Here is a 14,623-nt window from a genome sequence, read left to right as displayed (position 1 = left end):
AAGTTATCTTTCTAAATACTTCAGGATATTTGTTAAGTTCATCTACTGCAACATCAGTCGCCATGGTAACTGACTCACCGAGCCAGTCACAACAATCAACTTTTGTTCCCTTCTTTACCTCCATATAAGATGCTGAAATGCCTTTTTATCTTGCTCTTGTGTTCTTGTTCTCCTTCAATCTCTTAATCGTTTTCAGTCTGAGCAAACAGTCCACCTCAATCCAACTGAAGAGCCGTGCCATCGGAGGGCATTGTGTTGTTAATGGTTGATGAAGGGAACTTGTCTCTGTTTCCCATTCAAAGCATTTCCTGATGACCAACAGTCCAGGGGCAGCCCTTTCTTGAGGCAAGGTGAGTCAGTTGACTCAAGCAGCAGATTACCACCCCACCCCCACGGCCATTGGAGCAGTTCTTTGGGGCTGATCCGACCCTTGCAAGAGTTGCAAGGAGTGATTCTCCTCACACTCCTTGCAAGCCTTGCAAGCAGCCCGAGAAGCGAAAGCAGGAGCGTAAGTAAATAGGGCAAGGGGAGACAGTTGTTTGGGGGCCCACTGCCTTTGGGGGGGTCCCCCCCAGAGGCAAGTCATATGGCTGACTTCCCCAGCTGCGCACCCGCCCGGGCTTCCTTCAGTTGTATTCATCCTCCGAAATTGATGTGAGTGTTAACACCTGGAGCTACCAGAACAGCGTGTCTGTCTCTAGTACCATTAAATGACTTGCATCGTCCACAATTTACAAAACCTTTAAAAAAATAATTTAAGATGATGTTCTATTGTGTATATATATATACTCTGCTTTTTGTTACCACTATGCAGCCTCATTTAAGATTTCTTTACTTTATGAGCTGAGCTTCAATGAGGGGGATGGGGTCTATTTTAAAATCTTGTCTCTGGGCCCACTACAACCTTGCTACATTCCTGAGAGAAGGGGATGCTTCTGGCAACTTTCTTTCCATCCCACCCCTCCTGACATTCCCAAAGCTTGCAAGCATCAGTTTTGAAAGGCAGCTGCCCCCCCATCAGGGGCATGGGGCAAAGTAGCATTTAGCACTTCACCTCAAGCTCTGCACTATCTTGGGCCACTCTTTGTCAATACTGAGGGCCAAACAACACCTTACTTTAGATACATTATTGAATATGATGACTTCCATACTGAACAGTGCCCCACCAATCCAAAAGTGGGGTGCACGGGCTGGTTTCCTGTATCCCCAAACCCAAATTCACATGGCAGCTACTACTACTCTGACTACTATTTATACACTGTTTTTTCTTTTCTTTTTTTAAAGAGCTTTCATAGTGGTTTTCGTAGAAATAATAAATAAGATGGTTCCCTGTCTCCAAAGGGCTCGCAATCTAAAAAGAAACACAAGCTAGACACCTGCAAGAGCCACTGGAGGGATGCTGTGCTGAGTTTGGATAGGGACAGATACTCTCGCCCTGCTAAATATAAGAGAATCACCATTATAAAAGGTGCCTCTTTGCTAAGTAAGCAGGGGTTACTGAGTGTGGAGATTCTCCATGGTGATTAAGAACTGCATCAGTGCTCTAGTAATCTTTTTAGAGAAGCATTGCTAGAGCACTGACTCAACCTTTAGTTGCCACAAAGCCCCTCTGCACTTGGTAGGGATGTGAAAACCGGCTCGATGTCAAGCTGGCTCGACACTGAACTGGCTTGGATCGACAGTTCAGGGTCGAGCCAAACCACCCCCTGGTTCGCTTGACCCTGGACCAAACCTTCCCGGCCATTGGGGCGGGGGGAGGTTCGCGATTTTTTTAAAATTCACTTACCCCCTCCAGAGGTTTCTCCGAGGCCACGGGGTGGGGGTGGGGGTGTCTGCAGAGATTCCCCCTCCTCCCACCGGCCTCTGTTATGCCATGAATTGCCCCATTCTAGCATTCTTCGGCCCTTTCCTGCCATTCCCTCAATGTTGGTGGCCATTTTGGAGGCCGCCGCATATGCCCAGTGGGCCTCTGTGTGGCCTAGGACAGGGATCCTCAACGCTGGGCCCCCAGATGTTCTTGGACTTCAACTCCCATAATCCCCAGCCCCAGTGGCCTTTGGTTGGGGATTATGGGAGTTGAAGTCCAATAACATCTGGGAGACCAACATTGAGGATCCCTGGCCTAGATCATGACCTGCAATAAAATAAAAACCTTTTGGAGGTTTACAAATGACATGTTATGCAAAAAAGAACCCCAAATGGAAACTAACAATCAGTATATATAAACAGATTGGATCATGTGAGCCCTAAAATTTCATCAGCTGTAGATATTAAATAAATGTTTAATCAGATTTGTTTAATATTTTTCACTTTTGTGTCTTTTTTACCATCCTGTTTTTAAATTTTGCTGTAAACTGCATTGGGATTGTTTTAATGAAAGGCTGTATATAAATTTAACAATAAATAAATAAATAAATAAATAAATAAAAATAAAATAATGTCATTTCATCAATATCAAGATACTGATCCCAATTGCTAAAAAAAACCCCTAGAAACACATATAAAAGTCATATATAAATGTATAAACAAAATCTAATTAAAAGTCCAGAAATTCCATTTGAAGGTATATGATAACTTATATAGTCAGAGTCTATGGACCTTATTCTGGTTCCATGTATCTGTCCAAAGTTTCCACTATGCAGTGCCACCAAGTATTGAAAAATGTGTTCAATGTTCTTTTATATTGGGGCACAATCCATGTGAAGATAATAATACATTATATCTGATAAAAAATATATTTAATGCTTCTTGGATCTATGCCAGATACGTTTTGGCACATTTGTTTTCTTCAGCAGCGTAATATAGATAATTCTTTTATGCAATTGTGTGCTGATGATATGTTGCTCCTGTATCACAAAATGGGATCTGAGCTGTCAGTGACTGACCAGGAGAGAGATCTTGGGGTTGTGGTGGACAGGTCATTGAAAGTGTCGACATTGAAAGTGTGTGGCAGCTGTGAAAACTGCAAATGCCATGCTAGGAATTATTAGGAAGGGGGTTGAAAATAAAACCGCTGATATTATAATGCTCTTATACAAATAAGTGGTGCAGCCACATATGGAGTACTGCATACAATTCTGGTCACTGTATATTAAGAAGGACACTGTAGAACTGGAAATGTTGCAGAAGAGAGGAAGCAGCATATGGCACCCTGATTCAGGCATGGACAGATCCTGAGCCATGCTGTAAACAGCAGACATTGGGGGAGGGATCTGAATTGGGACCACAGCAAGAGAAACAGGAACTTAAGCCTTACAGGGATTTAACCAGATTTATAATTTGTAACTTCTTTGTATTACTTCCAGAATCCATATTCCAGCGTGAAACACAGAAATAAATTTGGAGGCAAATAAAAAGAAACCATATGCAGTTAAAGCACTGATTGTTATAATCCAGTTGAAATAAATTACTGCATATACAAGTTACTAATATTTATAATTCAGTTTATTATTATTATTTCTTGTTTACACAGTTAGACAGGTGTTATTGACTGGTTTGTTTTATCCAGACATCGAGTCCTTCCCAAGGACCTGGGATGGCTGAATTTTATCATCAATACTGTTGGTTATTATAGATATCGTCGCAAAATATAGGCTGTTCCCAGTAAAGCTGCTTTTTGTAATTGGCTGATGGTGATTTCTGTGGCCCCTATGGTGCTGAGGTGCTCTTCAAGGTCTTTTGGGACTGCACCCAGGGCACCAATTACCACTGGGATTATTTGGGTCTTTTTCTGCCACAGCCTTTCAATTTCAATTTGTAAATCTTTGTATTTGGTGATTTTTTCTATTTTTTCTTCTATTCTGCTATCCCCTGGTATTGCTATGTCGATTATTTCCACTTGTTTTTCTTTCTTCTCAACTACAGTTATATCTGGTGTATATAGATGTTTGTCTGTTTGTAGTCGGAGGTCCCATTATATTTTTACATCTTCATTTTCTTCAACTTTTTCAATTTTATGGTCCCACCAATTCTTGGCTACGGGTAGCTTCTTCTTCTTCTTCTTCTTCTTCTTCTTATTATTATTATTATTATTATTATTAATAAAACTTTTATACTACCCTTCCAAAAGGCTCAGGGCGGTTTACATTAAAACACCATTAAAATCAGTTAATAATGAAAACAAAAATTATAAAGCATAAAACAATGATTAACAATTAAAAACATCATAAAATAACAATTAAATAATCAGAACAATTTAAAAACAAGTTTTAAAAAGCTGAGAAAGCCTGGTTGAAGAGATGAGTTTTCAGGTGTTTTCTGAAACAAATTACTTTAAACATAAGTTTAAACAAATTACTGCTTTCACAGACACACAGACTGTGTGTGTGTGTGTGTTTACACAGCCATCTGAGTGCATTTGGACTATTAGCTGGCCTGGGTTCCCCTATTTCATTTTTTAAAGATAGTGGCCAGCATGACAGGCAACTCTACATTGATATTAGGGATATGCCACGCCTGCTGCACAATTTGAAACGTAATTAAGATGAGAGTGTGCAAAACATCCTTTTGTAACCCATGTGCTGATAGATACAAACCAAATTCACCTCACATGGCAGGACGTCCTGGGTAGAGGATGTAGCTAATGTAACTCCAGTATTCAAAAAGGGATCAAGGGGAGAGCCGGAAAACTACAGGCTGGTTAGCTTAACTTCTGTGCCGGGTAAATTGATGGAAAGTGTACTGTTTTATAGCTGCTTCCCTCATACACACAAAGAAAACTTATGTAGATTGAACTAAAGGTTTATTCAACAACAACTTCATTTTCTCCTTCTCCTTCCCTTCTCTTTTTCTTTTCTTTCTTTTCCCTTTGACTCCACTGCCACCCACCACTCTTTACAGGATCCCCACTGGGACAAAAAGCAACAAAACACAAAAGATAACTAGATAGAACACAACACATTCGTCCCCTTTATTCGTCACCAAAATTGAATTAATTTAACATTTAGTAACAAAGTCTTTTGAGTGGTCTCCTGTCACACACACTTCTCCTCCTAAGTCTTGAGTTCTTTGGCACAGGAGCTGTTTGTTCTTCTGGTACCAAGGATTGTCCATCAGTTTCATCAGCCTCATCTGCAAGTTCAAAACTAGAGGCAAGATCAAACTCCTCTCCAGTTCCTCTCTTGAGACCAGACTCCCTTCCCTCTTGTCACATAGTATGCATGCTGGAAAGTCTCGAACTGTTCCATTTCTTTCCATCATCGAATATGACAGAATCTTCTCGGATTTCGATTATTTGTTTTGGTCCAGAATATAGGAAACATCCCTTTCTCACTTTATAAGGCAATCATACTCGAACAAAATCCCCCACTTGAAATGTTCACTGTTTTGCACCCCATTTCTGATCTACATGCAGTTTATATTTTTGTTGCTTCTCTCTTACCCAGTCATGAATCTCTGCATCCTCAGGGTGAGATGGCATGGAAAGCCCTATCAGTTGCTGCCATTAAGTAAGTTTGGTGGTAGCTTTGTGTCCTATCATAAGTTCAAAAGGTGATTTTCCAGTAGTAGAGGAGCAGTTCAATAAGCAAATAGAGTTTCACGGATTGCCTCTTTCCACGGTTCTTGTTCGTTCATTCATTCATTCATTCAATTTCCATACTGCCCTTCCAAAAATGGCTCTGGGTGATTTACACAGAGAGATAATACATAAATAAGATGTTGTTGCATAGTAGCCAGTTGTAAGATTTCCTTCACTAACCAGTACATTCTTTCCACTAAGCCATTCCCTCAAGGATGGTACAAGGAAATAGTCTTGTGTTTTATCCCATGGTTATGCAAGTATTGATCCATTTCAATTGAGGTAAGCTGTGTTCCATTGTCAGTCACCAGTTCTTTAGGAAGACCTTCTCTCACAAAAACTGCAGCCATGAACTAGATCACCTTCTTTGTAGAAATGTTGTCAGCAAATGAAACTTCTGGCCATCTGGAATAGTAATCCACGATCACTGTAACAAATCTTTGTTTTGTGGGTTGGTTATCAAAAGGCCTAATTATATCCAGAGCAAGTTTTTCCCAGGGACCATTGGGATGCTCTACTGGAGTCAAGTGGGTAGTAAAAGTCTTCTGAGATTTGTCTAATACAAAACAAGCCATACAATGCCAGGTTACATTTTCAATGTGTTTGTCCATACCTGGCCAACAAAAACTTTCTCTGAGTCACCTTTTAGTCAAGCTCATGCCCAGGTGACCTTCGTTGGCAATTGTGATCACTTTTGCTTGTAAGGAGATTGACACCACTAAATGATCAATTCTCAGCACCAGCTCATTGAGACGGGACAGCTCAATCGCTACCTGCATGTATGATTGAAGATATTCAGGTACCTTACATTTGCAAGGCCAGCCATTAGTTATGTAAGATTTTAGTTCAGTAAACACTTGAGCAGCACTGATGGCCGCTTTCCATTCAGAAGATGTGATCATTCCATGCGTGGATGAAGCTATTTGTGCAATTACTACTCCTTCATTCTCATCTTCTGGGATCTCCTCTTGGCCTGGAAGTGGAAGTTGAGATAAACAATCTGCAGTTGTATTCCAAAGACCTGGGAGATATTCCACCTGGAAATCAAACTCCATAAATTTGGTGATCAATTTGGCAATTCTTGGAGTTGCTCAACTCATTCCCTGAGTAGTAAATGAAACAGATAGGGGTTTGTGGCCTGACTGTAAAGTGAATTTTCTGCCCCATTATTAAGTCCTGAAGTGCCTCACTGCCCAGAAACATGCTAGAGCTTCTTTTTCAATGACAGATTACATCTTCTCTGACATAGTAAGCACTCTGGAAGCAAAGGACCCTGCTAACTTGGCAAAGAGGCACCTTTTAAGATGGTGATTCTCTTTATTTAGCAAGGGGGGAGTAATTGGCCCTATCCACCCCCAGCACAGTAACTCTAGTTACTGCTGTTGTTGTCTATCTTATGTTTCTTTTTAGATTGTGAGCCCTGACAGGGATCCATCTTATTTATTTGTTGTTCCTCTGTGTAAACTGCCCTGAGCCATTTTTGGAAGGGTGGTATAGAAATTAAATGAATGAATGAATGAATGAATGAATAAACAAACTTCCCTGTCCCCTTTTTGCTGGGTCAAGACAGGACCCAAACCATATTCAGAAGCATCAGTGGTTACAATAGTGTGCCTGTTGGTGTCTAAAGAAGTGAGAGCAGGGCTTGCAGCAATGGTTGATTTGATAGTACGAAAACTAGCCTTGCAGGATGCATCCAAGTTAAATGGTGCATTCTTTTTAAAAAGAAGCTCGAATGGAGCAAATTTTGAGGCAAATTGTCTAACAAATTTAGAGTAATACAGAGGCTTTAAAATGATCAAAGTGCATCCTTTATTGTATTAACTTTAAGGTATTAACAATGCATGTGCTGTGAATTTGGTAATATCAGACTTAACCAAGTTGTAAATGCATTACAACCCAATTGTAGTAATATTGTAAATGCAAACATTATTCGAGGAGGACATGTGGATACATACACAGAAATGGTGATCTCATAAGCCTTTTTCCCTTCAGAAAGTAGTTGAAAAGGGGTGACATGATGCATTCATAAAAATACGCATGGATAGAGAGACAGTTTTCTACTCATAATACTAGAACTCAGAGTCGCCCAATGCAACTGATTGGCTGTAGATTCAGGATAGAGAAAGGAAAACATAGAAAATATGATTTATGGATTTCTCTGCCACAAGATGTGGTGATGACCACTAGTTTAGATGGATTTAAGGGGAAGTAGACAAATTCATGGAGGATAAGTCTATTAATGGTTAATAGCCATGGTGGCTGAATGGAGCTCCTTGGTTCAGAGACAGAATGCCATTGAGTCTCCGTTCCTGGGGAGCAACAGCAGAAGAAGGCTATTGACTTAATGGCTATTGACTTAAGGGAGGAGAACTGGTCTTGTGGTAGAAAGCATATATTGTCCCCTTTGCTAAGCAGGGTCTGCCATATTTGCATTTGAATGGGAGACTCGATGTGAGCACTGTAAGATATTCCCCTTAGGGGATGGGGCTGATCTGGGAAGAGCACTTGCATGCTTGCATGCAGAAGGTTCCAAGTTCCTTCCCTGGCATCACCAAGATAGGGCCGAGAGAGACTCCTGCCTGCAACCTTGGAGAAGCCACTGCCAGTCTGTGTAGACAATACTGAGCTAGATGGACCACTGGTCTGACTTGGTATATGGCAGCTGCCTTGGTTCTTATGACTGTATGCCCTGCTTGTGGGCTTCTGGAGATATCTGATTGGCTGCTGTGAGAAGCAGGATGCAGGACTAGATGGACCTTTGGTTTGCCTCACAGGTCTCTTAGAGTAATCAAGTGATATGCCTGCATATGTGAAACAGCCTATAAAGGAACTCACTGAAGTTTGCAGTGTAACTAATTCGTCCCTGCTCCAATGTGGTGTCTGGTAGTCACTGCTACCACTCTCTGCATCCAGAGAAAATTCAAGTTAGGGTCTGAATCAGTCTTTGGAGGATCCCCTCTCTCTCCGCAGAGCAAGAACCTGTTGGGGATTGTTAATTTTTACCCCCAGTAGGTAAAACAGCAGAGCACTAAGGAATGAGAGAACAGTTCAGTTACAGATTAGGTAGCAGAAGATGGTTTAGTTGTTGCAGCTATTTAGAGAAAACACATGGAGATCTTTGTAGAACTGAATACTAAGTATTTTTTGCTTAAGTACACTTGGATAGGAAAGACCTAAATCTAATCTAAAGAACTACATAATGAATAAGTAAGGAGGGAGAGATATGTTTCCATCTTCTCTCTAGGAGTAAAGGAAGGATTGTGACTCAGCACAGGAAGTGTGGAAGAGTCAGATCAGGGGTCATAGAGTAGAGACAGGCAGAACAGTTAGGGAGACCATTACTCACTATCTCTACTCCCAATGCCCCTAGTGGTCATTAGGATAGTTGGTGCAAAAGGTCAATGCACTGGAACTCCATCTCCAACAGAACCAGGCTCAGTTCGACCCATCAGGTACGTTTCCCTTTAAGTGGATCAACCAAGTGGTCAGCTGAGCTTGTGGGAAGCCCCGCAACTCCAGAGTCTCTGAGCAACAGACACGAGAGATGAGATCTTTCTCTCTCTAAAAGATTACTTTATTAATCTACAAGAACCAAAGTGAGTAGGGGAGCAAGTAGGCATTAGGAAAATAAAGCTAAAGTCATTTCTAATTCCTAACACTTTCTAAAGTCTAAAGCAAAGCACTTGCATATCTTGATGAAAGATGGTCCAGCAAGTAGATGGGGAAATAGCTGACAGATAACAAGAGCAACACACAACTTTTAAAGAGTTCCTTAGGCAAAGCACCTGGAAGGGTGGTGAGCCTCTTCCACCAATCAGAGATATGCCATGAGGGCTCAGGTTAACAGCTCCCCAGCCAATGAGGAGGGGAGATGCCTTGCTGAGTAGAGACGACTGTGGGACTGACACCTGTCCTTAAAGAGTTTTCAGTTATCATCTCTACAGGACAGGTGAGGCACAAAGTTTCTCCTGTACAAGACAAGATTAGGGCAGGGACTGGTGAATAGCAGGTCCAGCAGATGCTATGGATGTGATGCTCTTGCTTCAAAATGATGGAGGCTAACTCCCATCATGCATCATGTGGTTCCTTGATACAGCCCTTGGAATTTATGATCTACAAATCTATCAGCAGTTTAGGAGCTATAGTGGAAATATACACGGATAAACATGTCATAGCACTAATATTAAAGTTAAAGGTCGGCCAATTGGAAAGCAGCCAGCTATTCAGTAATGCTTGCACGAACTGGTCACACCATGGCACTATCATCCATCAGGAAAAAGAATCACATTTCCCAGGGCATAGATCTTTTAGTCTAATAGAAACAGAGCTGTTGCCATGCACCTCTTCTTTCACAGCATGGATTTTCTTCTGGCTGGTAAGTGAATGGTTTGATACCACCACAGTATTATTAAATTATGGAAGATTATCTGGTCTGGAACACATCCTCCCTTGATGTATTTCTGCTCTGGGAAATGTAACCCTCACCACATCCCTGCAAGTGGGGATATGGTAGATTAACCTCAGCAAGAAGACAAGAACATCTCATCTGTATAGTGAAAGATCTTCAGTGAGTCATTAGTTCTTGTCACTGGTGTTAATGAAAAACAGTAGAACAAAGAAGTAGAATTGTGTGTATTTTGCTAGATGAGAGGGTTTATTCTGACAGGGAATTTTAACAGTGTTTTAATGGTAAATTATTGAAAGAAATGCAGGACTTTTGAATTTTTTCTGAGTCAGTAGGTCAACCCTAACTTAGGGTTGATCTACTGACCCAGAAAAAAAATGCAAAAACTCATTAAAAATCACCTGATTGCCAGGTTCTTTTGTGGGCTAAGTGATAGGTAGCATCCATCACACCCCACCACCCAACCTGCTTTGGTGTCCCTAGGCGTTACCCATGGGGAATAATGGGCTGGTTTGATTCCCCCACTATTCCCTGTGCACTGAGCGCACTGCTACACAAGTTGAAATGGAATCTTCCAGCACAGAACACACGGTGTGCAAAACATAGTCCAAAAAAGAATCACTGACTCAGATTCTGCCAGCCACAGTGCCAGGTGTCCATGCTGCATCATTGGCACAAGTTGTTCTGACACATAAACAATTATGGCTCCATTGCAACAGCAGCAACACCCTTTGGAAGCTGAGCTATAAGCTGAGCTCAACTTTAACAATCTCTTCAGTGTCAGCCACCTTGTCACTGAGTACACCTGACCTTGCAATGCAGAATGCAAACAGAGCAGAGCACCAGACAGCAACTTCAGTTCCAGTTCAGCTACATTTTAAGAGTAGTGCACCTTGCAATGCCAATGCAGAATCAGATTGCAGAACAGAGTCACCAGAGCAGGGAGTGAAGCACAAAGCCAGACATGGAGCAGTCACCAAAAAATCTCACACAGAAAGAGCAGCCACTGTCTATTCCTCACCATCTCATCTCACCAACAAACCTGAGCACCCACAACTTAAGAAAGGCAAGCACCCAAAGTTCTGCCTTTCTCCATTTGAGATCCCGCAAAAACCAGACAGTCAGCAATAGGACTGCAAGCATATTATAAACAGTGCTGAGAAAAGAAAACTACATACTTCCCTCTGACAAGAAGTCCTCTTTCTTCTCTTCGTGTCTGGATAGTAAGTTGGCCTCAGAGTATTGGCTGGGCCCCGGCTGTGCTGACAGCGTGCCTGGATGACACATGTCAAGGCACCGTTCCACCTAATCATCATGGGCCCTGTGTGCATGTCTGACTATGCTGCTTAGAGAAAAAGGGTTTAGTAAGAACACACAATAACTTGACAGTAATGACACCAAAAATCAACCTCCTGCCTGCTCCACCACAGCCTACGATTGGTGCTGGGATCAGGGCACCAGTCCATCATCATCCCGGGCCTGCTGTTGTGCATGCGTGCATGTCTGTGTGTGTCAGCAGCACTAACGGGCAAACTGTGACAGATCTGGTTTGGTGACCACGCATCTTTCACCCTCCACATCCAGCTCAGGATCGCCCAGCAGGGGGAGCTTGGCCTTGAGGAAGACCAGCTGCTCCACCATGCCAGCATCCAGGCATGAGCGATGGGGTGTCACTACGTCCCCGGCCATGGATAACACCTTCCTGCTCTGGATGCTGTTTGGTGGGCATGAGCAGAGCCGTCCAGCAACCGCTGCCATTGCCAAGTCCAGCTAGACTCGGTGATGCACTGTCCAAAACTAGATCAGATCCATCTCTGAGTCCACCACCACCGGCTCCTGCAGACACTGCAGAAAGCTCTGCTCTGCACTGCTGCAGGGCATGTTGGAGCCTCCCGTACCCCAGGCAAGGCACCAAGGCACCCCCGTTTGAACCACAGGGTGGAACACACGGATGGAAGTGGTGGCTGAGTTGGTCCAGGAACACCATGCTGCTGGACTGGGAAGCGGTGCTGATGCTGGGTGTGGACGGCACAGCAGCACTCTCCTCCAGGTTCAGACCCAGCCTCCTCGCCTCTGCCCACCTAACCTCTTGAACTAGGAGAGCCCTCCACCTGGAGAGCTTGCATAAGGTGACAGCATTGCCCTTCATAGTTGGGTCACATAGGAAGGCCAAAACATGCTCTCTCAATTGACACAACTTGCTGCTGAGCCACCCGGCCACTCCAGTCCTCAACCGATCTGCCAGGGCACGTGCTTCCCCAGTGGTCAGCGTGGTCTGGAGCTCAACCATCATTTTCTCCAGGAGAAGAATGGCGGGCAAAGTCTGGCTCAATGCTGCTGCCTCAGCACACAAGCTGCTCGCTGCAAGCAGGAATGCCTTGAGTGTCAAGACAAGCTCGGAAATGAGCTTCCAGTCCACGGTGGACAGGCCACACACTCGGCAAAGGTTTGGCTGCCCAGACAGCCATTCCTCCACCTGGCGTCCAGTGACCGCCGACAGCTCATCCACTGTGTTGTCTGTGTCCAGCGGCTCCACATGCACACAGCCTGCCTGGGCTTTGCTTCATGGAAGGGGCTGATCACACCACCATGAGCAGATCATGCCCCCTCTCTCCTGCCCCCACCAGTGCATTGTGAGAGACAGGAAAGCATCCTGCATCCCACTACCGCTGGTCCACACATCTGTAGTGAAGTGCAGACTCGTGTCAGGCCCTGCTGACTCCAGCAGGTTTAGAGTTTGCTTTTAGGTTAAAGTACTTTATTTTAAATAGGGCCTTGTTTGTGGGAATAGATGTCCTCCAGAAGGATGCAATGCTGAGCTAGAAGCAGGGTCAGAGGGAGGGGTGATGCTGGTGGAGGGTGAGGGCAGTGAGAGGGGACTACTCCCCAAGTGACCACAGTCCCCCTAGAAGCCATTGCATGCAGGCTCACCTATGCAGTGGCAGCTGAAGCAGAAGTAGGGGGAGGCCCTGTCAGGGAAGAAGCTCTTCCTTTGGTGGGAGCGGAAAAGGAGGCATTGCCGCCTGCTAGCCCAGCAGCCAGATGTCTCTCTTCACCCCCCAACCATGAATCCCCCTTCTCAGTTCGATCCATGCCCAGTCTGAGACTAAGGAGGAGCAGGAGAAAGTCATTCCTGTTGCACCTGGACCTTCTCAGCCCCGGATAGAAGGCTGTGATGGTGGATGGTGGTGGTCCCAACAGGAACCAGCAGGCCCAGTAGTACAGCCAGCACCAAAATGGTCCAGGACCAGCAGCACCAGCACCATGTTGGACCACTTTGAGTGCTGCCAAGGTGAGTCCACACATGCTGTCTGCACCCACTGCAGGGCACTGCAGGTCAGCAGGAGCAAGGATGCCAAGCACCTTGGGATGTTGTTGATGTGGAGGCACCTTGAACGGCATCATCCGGGCATCCTTGCTCCTATTGGCAGTGCCAAATCAAAAATCAAAACCACTCTAGCTCTAAATCTAAAAACAAACTCTGGGTTTTTTGGCAACTCAGTGGTTTATTACAGGCATCCCCAAACTGCGGCCCTCCAGATGTTGATGAACTACAACTCCCAGCATCCCTAGACACAATTTTTTGTGGCTGGATATGCTGGAAGTTGTAGTTCAGCAACATCTGGAGGGCCACAGTTTGGGGATGCCTGGTTTATTATGTAACTCGGTGGTGGTGGTGGTGGTGGTGGGTGCCTTACCAATCCAACTTCTTCAGCAGGAGTCTGACCTGACCAGAAGGGAGCTCAGGCAATCTAGCTGAGCAGCACTCACTGGCACTAGGGATGGGCCCGGACCGGTCCGGACCTGGGTGGTTCGGTTCGGGGTGGGGGGTACCTTTAAGAGCAGCGGGAGGGTTTACTTACCCCTCCTGCCGCTTTCCCGCTCTGTTGCCATAATGTTCAAAGTAATTGGGGCGGCAGGATACCTCCCTGCTGCCCCTTCCCCGACGTTGCTGGGAAACCCTCCCAGGAGTCCTTTGCGCGTGCGCACGTCATAGAGACGAGCGCGCGCTTCACGTCTCTGTGATGTGCGCGCACAGACAAAGGACTGCTGGGAGGGTTTCCCAGCAACGTCGGGGAAGGGGCAGCAGGGAGGTATCCTGCCGCCCCAATTACTTTGAACATTATGGCAACAGAGCGGGAAAGCGGCGGGAGGAGTAAGTAAACCCTCCCGCTGCTCTTAAAGGTACCCCCCACCCCAGTGCTGGACCGCAGTTGGCGGTTTCGTGCACACCCCTAACTGGCACTCAACAGCCGGGGGTCCAGCAGCAGAGTAGGGGTTCCAGCAAAAGCAATGCACGCAGCAGCAGAGCAATGCAATGCACGCAGCAAGACAAGGCAAGGCAGGGAGCAGCAAAGCAGCAAGGCAAGGCATCTCTTTCCCTCCAGAATCCAGAGGAAGAGTGATGCTCAGTAGGCACTGCCTGGCTTGAAATACTCTTTGAAATTCCCTCCTTTTTGCTCTCCACTCCCACATCCCTCCCCTCCCCCACCAATGGGGGCAGAGTTGCCCTGACAACACTTTTATTTGAATGATGACAAGCCAACCAAGAGAAAGGAGATCGCTAGGCAATCGGAAGGCAGTGGCATAAAACCAATTGTTGAGGGAGAAAACTTGTAAATACACCAGACAAAATGACGGCCACCATGCCTTTGGGACCATCTAATTGGCTAGAACCTGTACGATTTGAACCAGGC

This window comes from Hemicordylus capensis, chromosome 2 (assembly GCF_027244095.1).
Source record: "Hemicordylus capensis ecotype Gifberg chromosome 2, rHemCap1.1.pri, whole genome shotgun sequence".
Lineage (NCBI taxonomy): Eukaryota > Metazoa > Chordata > Lepidosauria > Squamata > Cordylidae > Hemicordylus > Hemicordylus capensis.
This window is presented reverse-complemented; position numbering follows the sequence as displayed.